Source organism: Lepus europaeus, chromosome 10 (assembly GCF_033115175.1).
Source record: "Lepus europaeus isolate LE1 chromosome 10, mLepTim1.pri, whole genome shotgun sequence".
Lineage (NCBI taxonomy): Eukaryota > Metazoa > Chordata > Mammalia > Lagomorpha > Leporidae > Lepus > Lepus europaeus.
The window spans coordinates 44,441,703-44,460,265 of NC_084836.1; the positions used below are offsets into that span (position 1 = coordinate 44,441,703).

At 40.9% G+C, this 18,563-nt stretch overlaps 1 protein-coding gene across 1 annotated transcript in view; it reads left to right on the forward strand.

Annotated features, from left to right (window-relative positions):
- The first annotated feature begins 10,952 nt into the window (after window positions 1-10,952).
- OSBPL8 (oxysterol binding protein like 8) overlaps window positions 10,953-18,563 on the forward strand; it is a 210,840-nt gene continuing 203,229 nt past the window's right edge. The window contains exon 1 of the mRNA XM_062203175.1: window positions 10,953-11,346. The gene's annotated coding sequence lies outside the window, so the exon portion shown is untranslated. The remainder of the gene's footprint in view (window positions 11,347-18,563) is intronic.

Here is an 18,563-nt window from a genome sequence, read left to right on the forward strand (position 1 = left end):
CTGGGTCAGGCTAAAGCCAGCAGTCAGGAACTCCATCTGAGTGTCACGGGAAGATGGCAGGAACTTAAGTCCTTGAGCCATCATCCTCTGCTTTCCAGATGCATTAGCAGGGAACTGGATGGGAAGCAGAATAGCCAGGACTGAAACCAGTGCACTGATGGAAGATGCTGGGATCCCAAGCAGCAGCTTAACCCACTGTGCCACAACTCCTGACCTGGGGATCTGGTTTTAGCTGTGCATGTAAGAATATCAACAAAAAGTAAAGTTCTCAGAAGAATTAATGGAAAACAACCAGGGGAGGATAAGAACAGAGGAACAGACCCTACAAGGACACACTGGGTGGACTATATTGGAATTCAAGATAGGTATCTTCTTCTTTTTTTTTTTTTTAGAAAAATTTTTATTTAATAAATATAAATTTTGAAAGTACAACTTTTGGATTATAGCGGTTTTTTCCCCCATAACCACCCTCCCACCTGCAAACCATCCCATCTCCTACTCCCTCTCCTATCCCATTCTTCATTAAGATTCATTTTTAATTATCTTTATATACAGAAGATCAACTTAGTATATACTAAGTAAAGATTTCAACAGTTACACCCACACAGAAACACAAAGTATAAAGTACTATTTTTTTTATTTATTTATTTTTTTTTATTTTTGACAGGCAGAGTGGACAGTGAGAGAGAGACAGAGAGAAAGGTCTTCCTTTGCCATTGGTTCACCCTCCAATGGCCGCCGCGGTAGCGCGCTGCGGCCGGCGCACTGCGCTGTTCCAATGGCAGGAGCCAGGTGCTTATCCTGGTCTCCCATGGGGTGCAGGGCCCAAACACTTGGGCCATCCTCCACTGCACTCCCTGGCCACAGCAGAGAGCTGGCCTGGAAGAGGGGCAACCGGGACAGGATCGGTGCCCCGACCAGGACTAGAACCCGGTGTGCCGGCGCCGCAAGGCATAAAGTACTATTTGAATAATAGTTTTACCATTAATTTGCATAGTACAACACATTAAGGACAGGGATCCTACATGGAGAGTAAGTGCACAGTGACTCCTGTGTTGATTTAACAATTGACAGTCTTATTTATGACGTCAGCAATCGATAGGTGTCTTCTTTTCTACTCTGGGCACCAGCATTTTGTAGGACTATGAGAAAAGTATGTACCTAGGAGATCTGGCAAAAGGCATCTTGGGAGAACCTGTCTTTGGGAGGCTTGGGTAGATGGCTGCTACCTGATAATATGGTGAGGATTTGCGGCACTTTCACTCCTAACAGAGAACAGCAGAAACAGCAATTTTGAAATGCTGTTAGTTTATAGGGTGAGGTCTCTTGCTAGCTTTGCATTCATTTCAAGGAAGAGGTGGATTTTTTTTTTTTTTTTTGTACAAAGAATAGGCCTAAATTGCCGTAAAAACAGGTAACTTATTAAATTGAAAGAATTAGTGCACAACCTGGTTTATATAAACTGAATTACTTGTAACTTGTCAGGAAGTTCATAGTCTTATATAAATACAGGCTGGACCACACTAACTGGAATAATCTAAAAACCAACTAATAATCTAGTGGTTAACTGTAAATTAGTAATATATAAGCTTTTATAAGCAAAGGTACTTTAAAAGTTTATGAAAAATATAGTTAAAAGTTGTCTATTTTATACTGTAAAATACTTGAAATTGTAAAGCAGGAGTCTTTAAAAAGTTCATAGAATATGCATATCATGAGCAAATTATGTATAGGTTTAAAACATTTTTGCACCAAAATTAGCTTATCTTTAAATCAAAATTTCCATGAATGTTTGAAGTATCCTCATATGCTAAAAGATATAAATAGGGGTGGACATTTGGCATAGCAGGTAGGATGCCACTTGGGACATCTGCATTCCATATCAGAGGGCCTGGGTTTGGGCCCTGGCCCTATTCCCAAATCAAGTTCCCTGCCAATATGCAACCTGGGAGGCAGAAGGTGATGGTTCAAGTGGTTGGGTCCCTGCCACTCATGTGGGAGACCTGAACTGAATTTCAGGCTCCTAGCTTTGGCCTGGTCCAGCCTCTAATGTTGTGGGTATTTGGGGAGTGAAACAGTAAATGGAAGATCTCTGTCTCCCATTCAAATAAATACAAAATAAATAATTTTTAAACGATATAAATAAAGGTCATTTGTCTATTCTGCAGTGAAAGTTATACACTTGCTTTTACTAAGAATTACAGAAGTATGTTTCTAAAGATTTCATGTGGTTGAGAGAAAAAAGAGTAAGGTTTTGTTTTAAAAAGTAATTTTTTTTGTTTTTTTTTTTGCATTGGAAATCTTTGGAAATTTAAGGGATTATGTGTTCTAGGCTTCTTACTTTTTAAGTAACTGTGATAAATTTCTTTTTATACAGTCTTCTGAAGTTGTAAAGAAAAGCGTGTTTATATCTGGGAATATGTAACCTAGGTAGCTATCAGAAAGAAATTGATTCTTCCTTTTAGAGTGTGAGTTTATGACATCCTCTGAGTAGAATTAAAACTTAGGAATCAATCCTTATATTCTGATTATAAACTCCTAGCTATTTCCAGAGACGATGTTAAAAGTCAACGTGCACCTAATTTTGGATAGGTAATGTGGGTGGAAAGAGTAGGCAGAGCTTTTCAATAAGACTTAATTGTCACTATCCTGTGAATACATAATTATATAATTTGTTATGATGAACTTTCATTTTTAGACTTCTATGGTGGGAATCATTAATGCTTCATAGTTATGTGAAAATAGTATATAATTCTGCTTTTTATTACTCTATCATGCTCTCTTAAATATATGCTAATTTCTTAGTCTGATTATATAATAAACCATCTTCATTGGGGCATTATGCAAATTTGAAGTAAGAATGCCATTATGAAGAAAAACAGATTTAAAATGCTGTACCAGTACAGTTATTTAAAAAGGAATATAAATAAAATATTAAAACAATATTGCCCAAATGTATGAGAAAAGAAGAAAAGATAAATGAAAATTCATACTGTTTTTGCATTTAAAAGCATTTATTGGATGGAGATTATACTACAAATGGATAAGGTATGTGTTTAATGAGGTCTATTTAAGAGTGCATATGACATAAGGATTTGGTTGGATCTTTTTTTTTTTAAGATTTTATTTAATTTTTTTTGACAGGCAGAGTTACAGATAGTGAGAAGGAGAGACAGAGAAAAAGGTCTTCCTTCCGTTGGTTCACTCCCCAGATGGCCACAACGGCCAGAGCAGGGACAATCCAAAGCCAGGAACCAGGTCTCCCACATGCGTGCAGGGGCCCAAGTACTTGAGCCATCCTCTACTGCTTTCTCAGGCCATAGCAGAGAGCTGGATTGGAAGAGGAGCATCAGGGACTAGAACTGGCACCCATATGGGATGCCGGTGCCACAGGTGGAGGATTAACCTAGTGCGCCACAGTGCTGGCCCCTGGACCTACTTTTTTTTTTTTTTTTTGACAGGCAGAGTGGACAGTGAGAGAGAGAGACAGAGAGAAAGGTCTTCCTTTATCATTGGTTCACCTTCCAATGGCTGCTGCGGCCGGCGCGCTGCAGCCAGTGCACTGAGCTGATCTGAAGCTGGGAACCAGGTGCTTCTCCTGGTCTCCCATGGGGTGCAGGGCCCAAGCACTTGGGCCATCCTCCACTGCCTTCCCGGGCCATAGCAGAGAGCTGGACTGGAAGAGGAGCAACCGGGACAGAATCCAGCGCCTCGACCGGGACTAGAACCCTGTGTGCTGGCGCCGCAAGGCAGAGGATTAGCCTGTTAAGCCACGGCGCCAGTTACCTGGACCTACTTCTGATGTAAAGTACATGTTACTGTTATTTTTTTTCCTTAAAATTATTATAATAATTACAACAATTCCTATTGTTTTGTAGTGTCAACAGTCTTTAGACTTATGCAAATATATAACATTTTCTGTGCTCTTCCTTTATTCTCAACTCTCAGACCTTTTATCTGAGATTCCATCCTGTCTGAAAGGAGACATTTCTTCAAACTTTTCTCTAGAGTGAATCTATCAGCTGCAAGCTCTGCTTTTGCTTGCTTGAAAATATCTTTAGTTCAGCCTTATTCTTGGAAAATATTTTTACTGGGTGTTGAATTCTAGACCCACTGTCATTTTCCGTTAGCCCATTAAAGATAATTATTCCATTTTCTTCTGCTTACTTGTTTGGCTTAAAATTTTATTTAAGTTATACAAATTTTATGTATTTCATATATACAGATTTAGGAACATGGTGATACTTTCTCCCCACCCCAATATTATTCCATTTTCTTCTGGTTTCCATAGATGCTGATGAAAAATCAGTTACCTGACACTGAAGATAATTTATATATATCTTTTTTAAAAGATTATTTATTTATTTGAGAGGTAGAGCTACAGACAGTGAGAGGGAGAGACAGAGAGAAAGGTCTTTCATCTGCTGGTTCACTCCCCAAATGGCCACAACGGCCGGAGCTCTGCCAATCTGAAACCAGGAGCCAGGAGCTTCTTCCTGGTCTCCCATGCGAGTGCAGGGCCCCAAGGACGTGGGCCATCCTCCACTGCCTTCCCAGGCCATAGCAAAGAGCAGGATGGGAAGAGGAGCTGCTGGGACCAGAACCGGTGCCCAGATTGGGATGGCGGCTCCGCAGGCAGAGGATTAACCTACTGTGCCACAGCGCCGGCCCCATAATCTATATATTTCTTTCTGTCATTTTTCAGGTTGTCTTTTTGGTTTTGGTGTTTTGTGTCTTCACTATTATGTATCTGAGTGTGGATTTATTACTCTGTAATTTGCTTGGTACTTGGTGGGGAGGAGGTTGCTCTTAAGTGTGTGGGTTGGAGTCTGTCATCAATTTTTTTCCCCAGAAACCTTTTATTTAAGGAATATTAACTTCATGCTTTTCATAAGTACAACTTTAGGAACATAACGATTCTTCCCACCATACCTTCCCTCCCACCCCCTCTTCCTCCTCCCTCTCCTATACCCGGTTCTCAACTATTACATTGTCATATATTGCCTCTGCCTCATTGTCTCTTTTCTTTTTCTTCTGATGTTATAGTTAGATTTTAGAACTTCTCACAATGTATTCTGCGTCACTTAAGATCCCGTTTATATTTATTACATATATTTATGAAAAAGTCTCTTTTATGTTTTTCTGTTGTGTTTGGGATAACTTCATTCCTATGTTCCATTTCACTAGCTTGCACTTCTCTTATGTCTGATAGGTTAATAAACCTGCCTGCTGAGTTGTTTAATGCTAATTATATTTTTCCATTTTGAATTTGATTTTTCCCCAAATATCCTCAATCGTTAGAGTCTTTGATCTCTAGCCAGCATTTCAAGCTTGTCTTTTATTCCTTTATTTATATTTAATATAGTTCTTTTATAGTCTGTCCCTGGTAAATCCATTATCTGAAGTCCTTTAGAATTTCCTTCTGTTCTTATGCTTGTACTGTTTCTCATTTATAGTGTTTTGTGCTTGTTATTAAATGGGAGCTGCTCATTTCCCTCAGATTTTTATCTATTGTCATTCTTCAAGGCTTACAGTGAAGATGAGTTCCTCCAAGAGGAATGGTGTTCGCTTTTGCTAGGTGTTGTCTGAGAGCCTATCAGTCAAAAATCTTTTTTTAATTTGAGAGGCAGGGAGAAAGAGAGATTTTTGAGATCGATCTATCTGCTTGCTGCCTGACTCCCAAATGCTCACAACATACAACAGTGGGGAGGGAAGATTGGAAGGCAGCCAAAGCCAAAGCCAGGAGCCAGGAACGGAAAAATCCAGGTCTCTCCTGTAGGTGGTAGGAACCCTACCATGTCCAGTCATCACTATTGCCTCCTAGGGTATCCATTATCAGGAAGCCAATTATGGGACATGCACATTTACCACTAGATTAACTACCTGTTCTTCAAATTCATCCCTAGTTATCATCTTTAGGTTTCTTTGGGATTATTGAGGTACTGTGACTGCAAGTCTCATTTTCCTATGAGAATTGCATTGAGGCTCCAAATTCTGAAAAATGATTTTAGTTTTCCTTGTCCAGTAGGTGCCCATTTTAAGACAACTAATTTTCTTTGTAGACTCTGGGAAAAGGTATATATGCTAGTAAGGGGTAAGTTTATTTTTAGCATAAACTTATACCAAACAACTAACCCTTGAAAGTACTGCTTTGTGTGTGTGTGTGTGTGCTTGCGCGTTTGCTTGTGATGCAGAGAATGCATTTTGTCTTATATAAGGCCTTGAAAGCCAAAGCTCATTAACTGGGTTTAGCAAACCATGGGCTCTGTCTAGTAAATCTCTAGATTCCTGCCTTCATTTCGTTTTCTGACTTAGTAATTTCTTACCCAAGTCAGTAATTGACAACTTTAGGAAGGTATTGAAAATACATTTTTCTATGATTTTTGTTTTCAATGTAATCACTGATTAATGTACCTAATCCATGATATCACCAGAAACAGAAGACTATATGTCATTACCCAAATTTTCCTCACAGGATATTTCTTTAAGACAAATAATATTAAACAAAAATATTAAAATTAATATGGAAATATTTTCATGCAAATCTATATAGTTTATAGACTATTTTTTAATATAAATTTCAGGTGGATGTTTACCAACGATCTGGTCCACTAGTTAGTAGATGTTTATTTCTTTATTAAATTAGACATTTGAATATTATTGTTCTAAAGTACCTTTAGCCCTTAGACACTGATTTGTTAGCTCAAAAACTATTTTAGATGATTTGAGAGCGTATTCTCATTAACAACAAATACTTTTGTGTAACCTGTTTCGTGTCCATAGCTGCACATCAGTAGGGTCAGGTCACCCACCACAGTGCTGCCCCAAGGGTCAGTTTTAGGTCTGTTCTCTGTATTTTCTTATTCAGTGATCTCATCTGGAACATATGTTTCTCATCGCAGGCAGCACCAGAGTAGAACATTGACTTGAATGCTTTACTTAAATTTAATTTTTTAAAAAATTTTTAAAAATTTAATTTAAAAAATTATTTTTAATTTAAAGCTTCTAGTTTGATTTAGCATGTTACAAGCACTCATAAACCGTTAAAGGGAATCATATGACCAATAAGACTAGTACAAACTATCACAGTCTCCTAAATTGTGTTGATCCATTATTTATGGTTGAGTTTGGACTCAATATCAATTTTCTTGCAGAAGAAATTAGTCTAGAATCCTGACTAGCAATCTTTGACAACATAAATTGCCAGCTGGATAAAGAGATATAAAAAAAACACCCAATCTCAAGATACATCGCTCTAAATCTAGGTCAGCATTGAAATATATTCTGTGGGAAAGATTATCATGGCTGGCAGTGCATAAACTGATTCGGAGAAAAGAACTCATTCTTAGAAATGTATAATTAAGCACTATGCAAATGACATGAATTCTCATTGGAATTTAAGTTAGATGGTTATAATGTTTTATTTTAAAATATTATTCTGAAAATTATTTTAAGAGTGGTAAACTTGCAAGACTCTCTCTTTAGAACTCCCTAGTTTCTATCTTTTTTTTATTTAAAAATTTTAAAGATTTATTTTATTAATTTGAAAAGCAGAGTTAGAGAGAGAGATACATAGAGATCTTCCATCCTTTGGTTCACTTCCCAGATGGCCACAACAGTCAGGGCTGGGCCAGGCTGAAGCCAGGAGCCTGGAACTCCATCTGGGTCTCTTAAGGGGGTGTCAGGAGCCCAAAAATTTGGGCCATTTTCTGTTGCTTTTGCAGCTACATTAGCAAGGAGTTGGATCAGAAGTGGAGCAGTTGGACTTGAAACGTTCAATATGGCATGCTGGCACTGCAGAAGGTGGCTTAACCTACTGTGCCACAATGTCGGCCCTCCCTTTTTTTTTTTTTTTTTTTTTTTACAAATAAAAAAAATATATTTATTTTGAAAGACAGAGAAGGATGAGAAAGGGGGAAAGAGAGAGAGAGAGAGAGACCTTTCATTTGCTTTGCTCACTCTCCAAATGTGTGCAACAGCCAGGGTGAAGCCAGGAGCTTGAAACTCAATCCAGGACTTCCACGTGGTGGCAGGGACCCAAAAACTGTTACCTATTATCTGCAGTCTTAGCAAGAAGCTAGAATTGGGAGTGGAGCTAGGGACTCAAACAGTATCCCAATCTCTGTGCCAAGCACCTGCCCTGGGATTTTTTTCTTTTTTTTTCTTTTTCTTTTTTTTTTTTTAAGATTTAATTATCTAATTGAAAGGCAGAGTTGAGAGAGAGAGAGAGAGAGAATATCTTCCATCCACTGGTTCACTCCACAAATGGCTACAACAACTGGAACTGGGCCAGGACAAAGCCAGGAGCCAGGATCTTCTTCTGGGTCTCCCACATGGGTGCAGGGGAACAAGGACTTGCGCCATCCTCCATTGCCCTCCCAGGCACAATAGCAGGGAGCTGGATGGGAAGTGGAGCACCTGGGACCAGAACAGGCACCCACATGGGCTGAGCAGCGCTGCAGGCCAGGGTTTTAACCTGCTGTGCCACAATACCAATCCCTCTGGGATATGCTTTAACATAGCAAATGGGAGTTATTCAATCTTTTTCCAAGTGCTAGATTGCATGTTAGTTTCTGTTGATGTTGTGACATTGAAAACATTAGATTGAATGGTTCTCTCTTGGAATCATAGTATATTGGGTTTGAAAAGATCTGAAAAACAGATTTTTCAATGGTAGTGTATTGATACACTATTGTGTAGCAATCGTTTGTGAAGTATGTCAAAATCATTCATTATTCATGACAAGTAACTATTACTAGGCATAATTACAGTTTAGAAGATTGTGAAAGATATATTTATATTTGTTTCCCAATACTATCTTTACTTTCACTTAATTGTTTATTTTTTGAGTGAAGTTGAAATGAGTTAGACTTAGTTTGTCAAGAATTTGCATAATCCTTGGCATATTATGACTGTTTTAAATGTGAATGTCATCTACAGGAATAAAAAGGTTGAGTATCATTCTTTTAAGAGCATGTAGCACAACTCCCTATTCTTATCAGAACCTGCAATCCAGAAAGTAATTGATCTAGTCATACATCTAATTAGGTAAGCATGCAAAACAGGCCTCCTGGCTTCTAGTATTACTGCTTTTCACTCCAACAAATGATCAGATTTTCAAAAGTTAATATAAGAAATTGGAGGTGAGACAGGAGAGAATTAGGCAAGACAATTTGCCTCTTTTTCTAATCTTTAGCCTCAGTTCCTAAAAATAAAGGAAAAGTTCCCAAAGTAAAGGAAAAGTACCAGAGAAAGAGTCCAGATGGTATATTTTACATGTTATCTACACTCCAGGAACATTCTTTCTCTAATCAGTTTGATTGCAACTCATATTAAATACAGTTTAAGTTCTAACATAGGCCATACTCTCACCACCGCCCCATACCTGTAACAAAAGTTTCATAAAGCAATTCTTGCCCTTACTAGATACTATGCATTGTTTCACCTTCTATATCATTCTAGCTCATCTCAATAAAATATACAATTGATTTTTGAGTCACAATTTGAAAATCACTGCTCTACAAAATAGGAGACAGATTTGAATCTGTGACACACTCCTTAGTTACTAGGTTTACTGAAATCGTTTCACAGAATAATAAACTTCTCTCATATTTATCTGAAGAAAAGGTACAATCTCTCAGACTTGAACCAAACTTGTTTAGAATCTTTTCTCATTGGAACATCAGTTCATTACCATATCCCCCAGATTCTAATGCTCATTGTCTTTCACATATTAACATCTCTGAACTCAAGTTCTGTCTTAAAAGATCTGTGGCACTGCATAATTTAATTGGCAGTGTTTCTTTTCTTGGGTAACATAAAAAAGTGGTGAGTCTTAAAAAAAAATCTATGACTTTTTAGAACTGCTATGAAATGTATTAAGAATAAAGAGTACATAGGCCACATTTTACTGCTTATTCATTGGAAAGTATAGGGTGAGCAGATCGCCATCTGACTTCTCGTCAAGTAAATGTATTGATATGAGAGTTGCTTAACCAAAATATCCGATAATTCTAGGCTAGAAAGAAAAATCAGTTAGGAACTGAGTTTATTACAGAAAGCTTTCTCATTTTTCTTGTCAGAAGGGTTTGAGTATGATTTTTCTGCTCTTTTACGTCCCTTATTTCTGTATTACTTTTTCTTTTGGGGATTAGCATTTTTAGCATCTTAAGCTTTTCCTCTCATTAGTGACGTTGAGAGGGAGGGTTCCTCGGGTCATGGTTTCCAAAAACGAAGGCAAAAGGTTAAACCCAAATCAAGAATTAGCCTTTATTTATTTATTTATTTTTAAAATGGAACGCAAATTCCTGTGAATGTGTTTACACTTCCACCAACCCACCACGCTGTAAAACTTAATGACTGTACCACTGGCACGAAAGATCCTGAACATGACTAGGAACGAAAATATGCTTGCGAGGTTATTTTCATCCCCAGCGCGACCGAAATACACCAGTTTCCTCAAAAATGAACACGTCTAATGGGGAAAACAATGCTAAGTGCCACAGTGAACGTGCTACTAGAAATAGGAACAAGCAGTTACTGCTTTCCAAGCCAGACATCCTATACCACGACGCCTCTTCCCCCCCTTCATTTGGCTAAAACTTTAATCCAGCCCAAGGCTGAGGAAGCCAGCCTCAGAGGCGGGGGTCCTCACGGGGCCCTGATGTCCACACGTTAGGAAGGGCCCCGTTCACCTGACCCAGAAGGCCCGGCCTTCACAGGTGAGTGGGCGCCGGGCGCACGGAGGTGGGGTCCCAGCCCGAGTCTCGCTGGATGGGGCACTCCGCCAGGGGAAAGCTCCGGCAGAGCCTGCGGCTGACAGTTGCTCCCGCGCCCCCCGCCCCCGCGCTCCGTCACGTGACGGGAAGGGGGTGTGGCCGCAGCCCGCGAGCCGGGGGGCGGGGCCGCGAAGGGGAGGGCGCTAGAATGTGAAGGATCGTGGCGGCCCGGGGTGCCCAGAAAGGCGGCGACGCGGCCGATGACAACATTAGGCCGCGACGCGTTCCGGGCTGGGCGGCGGTGGTAGCGGCAGCCCGAGGGGCTGTAGCGTTGGTTTCAGCCTCCGCCGGAGCTGCCACCGACAGCAGGCAGACGGAGGGGAGGTGGGGGCCCGCCCTGGCCGGAGGACAGCCGGCCCGGAGTTCCCGCCCTCCTCGCGGGCAGCGCCTCCGCGGCAGCCAGACTGCGCCCTCAGCCCGGGCTCGCACCCCCTTGCTGCCAGCGACAGCGGCTGAGAGAAGTTGGGGGTCCCACCGATCGCGTGCAGGGGCCCGGACCCCGGCGCCGCCCCGACCACCACCGAGGAACCGGCTCCCCGCGTCCCGCCTCTCCAAGGGCTCCACCTCGGTGAGTACCGCGCCAATCCCAGAGTTGGGGGGCGGCGGGTCGGCACCCGTCCAGGCGACTGCGCCCCGTTTCCCCCACGATCTGAGTGGAAGCTGGCGGGGGCTCCGAGTCACCCCGCGCCTAGGAGTTCCGCTTTGGCTCCTTTGTCCCCTTGTTGAGTGGGGGATTGGAAAGGCTGGCGGGGGTGGAGTGTTTTGGGGCCCACAGTAGGAGCGTCTGCAGTCCTACAAAGCCGCGGCGGGGGAAGCGGGGGTGGGGGGCGGCTGCAGCTTCCCGACCGCTCGGAGCGTCCGACCCTTGGCGAAGTTTGGCCGAGCAGCCGGCGGCGTGTCGCCGGAAGCCCCCCGCACCCAGGGGAGCTGGCGCTTTGTCGCCAGGCGCGGTGGAGGCGAGGCTCCCGTTTTCCTGTGACAGCCCCGGCGGAGGCTGTGCAGCTCACCGCAGACCGCACCCGCCCTTGCAGAGCCCAGTGACAGGGTGGTGTTCCTCTAAACCTCGGTTTGTACTGTAGGAGGGAAGGCGAAGCCTTTGCTGTGCTTTTGGATTTCATGTTTGTTTCCGAACCCTTTCTCGAGAGTGGGATCAGGTTGCAAGGAGCCTCACATGGAGCGTGCTTTTGTTTCATTGAGCCACCCACTCAAGAGTGGCTGCGTGGAAGCAACAGTATATACAGATTTTCCATTCACAAAAGTCATTGAACTCTCTTAGTGAGAGACATCTGCCTTGCAGAACACAACCTAATTTCATTTTGTCTAAATGTTCTCTGAAATAATAGGTGACTTGGGTTCCTACTTGAACAGATAGGAACACTATGATATAAGCACATTTGCTTTAAGTGCATAATTTAATAAAGTTTTTGCCTTTCTTCTGCTGGAAGACTTAAATGACGTCTTAGTAGTATTAAAATGCCCTGTGTGGGGCAGTTTTTAAGATTAACTTCCCTTGAAACTTAGCCCAACTTAGTACCACTTCAGGTTTTTTCAGACTCATTTAAAACAATTTTTGCCTCTTTAGTATTCCGGAAAAAGCAAGAATTTTGGAGCCACATGAGTGAATTGCAAGTTAGGTTTTCTGCATCATGTAGAGTTTCATCTAAGCTTGGTTATGTTGAGACTGTGATCACTTTCTATGCTTGCCAGAACCTGTCAGGCTGTGCAGTTAATAAGGTCATGCTGCTTTTATAAAACAGGTTGGAGAACGAAGAGTAAAGCCATGCAATGTAAAATACGCTCTACTAAAAGTACAACTAATTTCAAATATTTGTTGCACTTTTTTTGTTTTACTTTGTTTTGATAGGAACAATGTCTGGAATGATTACAGCATGTCTTCAAATTGTTGGTAAAGAGAGTAGATGAAATATAAGAACCACCTTTTAGGTCTTTAATTATGGAGATTAAGTTGTGGTCAAATTCCATGTGAACCGTTTGAGCCACAATGCTCAACACAGGTGCTTTTGGAAATGCTTGTTTAATTAAAAATGGTCATGGTTTTTATTTCTCTTTCATTGAATTGTAATAGTTACTGAATCTCTGACCTGTGGAAAGTTGCTGCTATATTTTTTCAGTTGGAATATTACTGCATTTTAGAGGCCAATATGTCCTTACACTTTTATGTTACTGATAATACATTTGGTAATGCAGTATTTAGTTTCTTTATTCATTTTAAAGTTGAGAGCCATAAAATGCACAGTTTTGAGATCAATATCCAATTATAGGTAATGAAGTTATGTTTTAGTTTAAGAAAAGTGCTGAAAATGCTGATTTATAATACAGGCATTACAAAAGGATCTTTTTTCAAAAGGACTAACTCCAGGGTTTTAAACAGTGAATGCTCTTAGTATATTTCAACTTATTTGGTTCATAAATAGCCCTTCAAGAGCAGGTTACTTGCATTGAAGCATGAAAAGCAAAGTATTGATACTTCAATGTAGTTTTTAAATATTATACTGGAAAACTTTTATCCTAACAATAATACATGAAGTATTACATTTTCATATTTATAATATTCAAAGTTGAAAAAATTTATAGAAATTCATCTTGGATCATCAAGAAATTAAAAAATACAAGATATAGACCATCTCTTATGAACATGACTTACAAATCAGATGTATGACCTATAACTTGAATAAAAAGGCCCCTGAGAACTCATTTACTTATTATCTTGAGGGTGGCTGGGTGCAAAGAAGTACTTAACTGGAGCAGTTGTGGCCAAGTATGTATTGTTTCTTTGTGGATGGGGAATAGGAAAAGATGTATGGACGAATGTTATTTAGCAGATTTCATGTCAGTATGTGGGAAGCCCCTGAAAGATTTTTTGATCCATCTTCTTCCTCAGGTGGTCTTCACCCTCCCTGTGCCCTCACAAAGGCAAGACGTTGAAGGTCTCATCTGTAAGGCATGATAGAAGGAATTTTTCTTCCTAAAAAGTGTTACCAAGCCTGCAAGGAAGAATAGTAGTTTCTTTAGAGACCTTGTAGGGAAGAAATCCCTTCTTTTGGAACATCATATTCTTACATGCTGTTATTTTTACCTTTGTTAAAGTTTCAGACAGTGTAAAGTCTCTACAATGGGAGGTATCTTATCTGGTTTGCTCACCATTGAATTTCCAGATGCTTAATAATTACTGAATGGAAAAAAAATGGAGCTCCAGATATGACTGGAGAACAAAGGAAGGATGTGATAATGGGATCCTAACCAAGTGCAGTTAGTGAGGTGATAAGGGCGTTAGCTTTGGAAAAGGAGGACAGGCCATTTAATTGGAAAACTTTCTTGGAATAGGTGCTTCATGTGTTAGATCTTGGTGTAGACTGTCTTAAAATAAGCTGATATCTAAAGGGGCAGACAGCATGAACAAAAGAGTTTAAATTAGACCAAGTAAATTTTGTCAGGTTAATCACATGAGTCTCTTTTGGGTAACATTAGGAAAAATTGTTCTTTTGCTATCACAACTGTTACCTCTCCCCAGATGAAAAGATTGCTACACTTTAAGTAAGATTAGAGTCTTTGCATTTTGGAAGAGATGACAATAAAATTAGTAAGTTAGTATTGAACAGGGGTGTCAGAAAATTTAAAGTTTTGACTGCATTTATACAAACAATGTGTCCTTTGGCAAGTGCCTTAGTTTTCTCATTTGAAAAGGAGGATAGTAATCTTTTTCCCACATGATTTATTTATTTATTTATTTTTTGACAGGCAGAATTAGACAGTGAGAGAGAGAGAGACAGAGAGAAAGGACTTCCTTCCATTGGTTCACCCCCAAATGGCTGCTACAGCCGGCACGCTGTGCCGATGTGAAGCCAGGAGCCAGGTGCTTATCCTGATCTCCCATGTGGGTGCAGGGCGCAAGCACTTGGGCCATCCTCCACTGCCTTCCCAGGCCACAGCAGAGAGCTGGACTGGAAGAGGAGCAACTGGGACAGAGTCCGGCACCCTGACCTGGACTAGAACCCGGGGTGCCGGCATCACAGGCGGAGGATTAGCCTAGTGAGCTGCGGCGCCAGCCTCCCACATGATTCTTGTGAGAATGAAATATATAATGGTGTGTAAAAGTGCCTATCTCAGTATCTAATACATAAAGACTTCAACAAATACAGAGGTACTTAAGTATTTCTTTGTAGATCTTTTAAAAATATTTTGATTCTTTTACCATAGACTCAAATATCTTCTTGACCCATCTTGTTGACTTTTGGTATTACCTTAAAATTATCAAAGCTTTAGGTGAATAGTTTTCTTTCAGTCATGTTTAATGTTTCCTGATAGAAATGAGGCTTGATTGAATTATCCTTAATGTTATCTCAAGGAATGCTATATACCTCATTTTTTATAAAGCTTTAAGTAAGGAATATATAAACAGAGTTCATGGCAAATACTTATTTTTAAAAGCATACATTGGTTTCCAAAAATTTTTAACCAAAATGAACTTTCCCCCCTCATTTTATTTGAAAGGCAGACAGAGAAACAGAGGCAGATCTTCGATCTGCTTGTTCACTCCCCCAAGTGAACCAAAAGCCTGCACTGGGCCTGGCCAGTACGAGGAGCCTAGAATGCACTCTGGGTCTTCCATGTGGGTAGCAGGGACCCAACTACTTAGGCCATTATCTGCTGTGTGTATTAGCAGTAAGCTTTAGCAGGACTCAAACCCAGGCTCTTCAACAGGGGATGCAAGAATTCAAATCTGCATCTTAATTTCTGTGCCAGATATTTGCCCCTAAACTTATTTCACAATTTCATTTTTCATGAACTTTTTGAAGTACCCTCATAAATAGCTGAAAATTTGCATCTTTATGTTTTTCTTCCCTACAGAATTTGTTTCTGCAGAAATTGTAACTTTGCCTATCCATATAGCCATTGTTCTGAAGCAATAGGGATTTTCCAGCAATTAAGAAAGAAATTACCAAAAATAGCCTCTGTATGATTTTAGTAATATGACTGTAAACCCTAAAGATTGCTTGCCTTTTATGCTTTGTTATGGAATTCAGTATTTTTTGAGCAGAAAAAAACACTTTTGCTTTATTTCTTGTCTAAGCTTTTTGCTCCAGTAGCTGTTTGTTCTTATATGAATCTCAAAATCTCATTATACTTTGTGAACTCTTTGTTGTGTTGATGATCCATAGAGCATTCTCTCCTTTGTATAACGTTTTAATGTTTAAAGGGAATTATAAAAAGAACAAGGAGACTCATGAGTCTTCAAATGATAAAATAGCCAGTTACCTATCATCTTACATGTTCACAAAGGACAAAAAAAAAAAAAAAAAGAGAGAGAGAGAAAAGAGGTCATGGTTTTAGAACGTGAAGGCTCTTTTCAGATAAACGGAGAAGCTTTTTGATTTAGAGTTGTTAAAAATTTGGTGGATTCAGAGTATTATTGTAGCTCCTGAAGATGTCTTTTTTTTTTTTTTTTTGACAGGCAGAGTGGACAGTGAGAGAGACAGAGAGAAAGGTCTTCCTTCCATTGATTCACCCCCCAAATGGCCTCTATAGCCCTTGTGCTGCGCTGATCTGAAGCCAGGAGCCAGGTGCTTCCTCCTGGTCTCCCATGCAGGTGTAGGGCCTAAGCACTTGGGCCATCCTCCACTGCCTTCCCGGGCCACAGCAGAGAAGCTGGCCTGGAAGAGGAGCAACCGGGACAGAATCCGGCGCCCCATCCGGGACTAGAACCCAGGTTGCTGGCACTGCAGGCGGAGGATTAGCCTAGTGAGCCACGGCGCCGGCCATGAAGATGTCTTAATAGGAATGGTTGGGGCCGGTGCTGTGGCACAGCGGGTTAAAGCCCTGGCCTGAAGCGCCGGAATCCCATATTGGTGCCAGTTCTAGTCCCGGCTGCTCCACTTCTGATCCAACTCTCTGCTATGGCCTGGGATAGCAGTAGAAGATGGCTCAAGTCCTCGGGCCCCTGCACGCGTGTGGGAGATCCAGAAGAAGCTCCTGGCTTCAGATTGGCATAGCTCCGGCCGTTGCAGCCAGTTGGGGAGTGAACCAGCGGAATGAAGACCTTTCTCTCTCTCTCTCTGCCTCTCCTCTCTCTGTGTAACTCTGACTTTCAAATAAATAAATAAATCTTTAAAAAGAAAATAGGAATGGTTGATCATCTTAGTAATAGGCAATATGTGTTGATTATAAAATATGCATGAGGGATTACTCTAAAAATGTTTGACACATATCGTCATATTTTTCACAACAACTTTCCAAATCCTGCCATTTTCTACTCCATTTTAAGCCACAGGCATTGAGAGAATAAGTGATAAGTAGTGGATCCAGGATATGAGTTAAACCTGAGGCGCAGAGAGGTTAATTAGTAAGATGTAGAGTCTGCCAAAAGGATTTCTTTCTTTTTTTTTTTTTTTTTTGACAGGCAGAGTGGATAGTGAGAGAGAGAGACAGGGAGAAAGGTCTTCCTTTTTGCCGTTGGTTCACCCTCCAATGGCCGCTGCGGCTGGTGCATCGTGCTGATCCGAAGCCAGGAGCCAGGTGCTTCTCCTGGTCTCCCATGCGGGTGCAGGGCTCAAGCACTTGGGCCATCCTCCACTGCCTTCCCGGGCCATAGCAGAGAGCTGGCCTGGAAGAGGGGCAACTGGGATAGAATCCGGCGCCCCGACCGGGACTAGAACCTGGTGTGCCAGCGCCGCAAGGCGGAGGATTAGCCTGTTAAGCCACGGCGCCGGCCCAAAAGGATTTCAACTTGAGGTTTAACCTACCTTTGGTATTGAAGCCTGTCCTTCTAACTACTGTACTATATTGCCTCTGTAGTTTATTTGCAGTTAACCCCTTATGACCTTATGATTTTTAGTCTGTTTTGACTGTGTGATTTGATACAAATAAACTTTCTATTAAGATGGACTATAGCCTTAATTTAACAAATTTCATTTGCATACAGGGTGTTCACAAAGTTCATAAAAAAATGTGTATTATGAGAAAACTAAGTACAAGTTTTAAGAGTTTTTTTGCACCAATGAAAACTTGTACTTGTTATGGCATGTCTGAACAGGATCTGCTTTGAGGCTCTTGAAAGGCTAAGACATCAGTATGAAAAGAGCCTCTATCAGAGCAGCATGAATACTGCTAAAAGTGAAGCAAGAACAAGCATCAGATTTATGGTGAAGCTTGGGTGGAAGAATGGTGAAATCATTGGTGTTTTACAAAAAGTTTATGGGGACAGCACCCTAAAGAAACCAGCATTTGACAATGGCTAACTTGTATTAAGAAGGGAAGAGACCATGTTGAAGATGAAGCCTACAGCAGCAGCCATTCTTATCAGTTTGGAGGAAAAATGTAACCTTGTTGGTGCACTAATGGAATTGGACTGATGAGTAACAGCAGAAACAATAGCTGCCACAATAGACATCTCAATTGAATGGGCTTGCACAATTCTGACTGAAAAATTAAAGTGGAACACACTTTCTGTTGCGTCTGGATCAGCTGCAGACAAGAGCAGAGCTTTCAATGACTTATAAACAAGTGAGATCAAGATCCTGAAGCATTTCTTCAAAAAATTGCTACAGGAGATGAAATATGGCTTTACCAGTGCAGTCCTGAAGACAAAGCACAAAGAAATGGCTACCATGAGGTAGAAGTGATCCAGTGAGAGCAAAGGCAGACGAGTTAAGAGCAAAGGTCATGACAACAGTTTTTAGGGATGCTCAAGGCATGTTGCTTGTTTACTTTATACAGGGACAAAAACAGTAACATCTGCTTATTTTGAGAAGATTAGCTAAAGCTTTA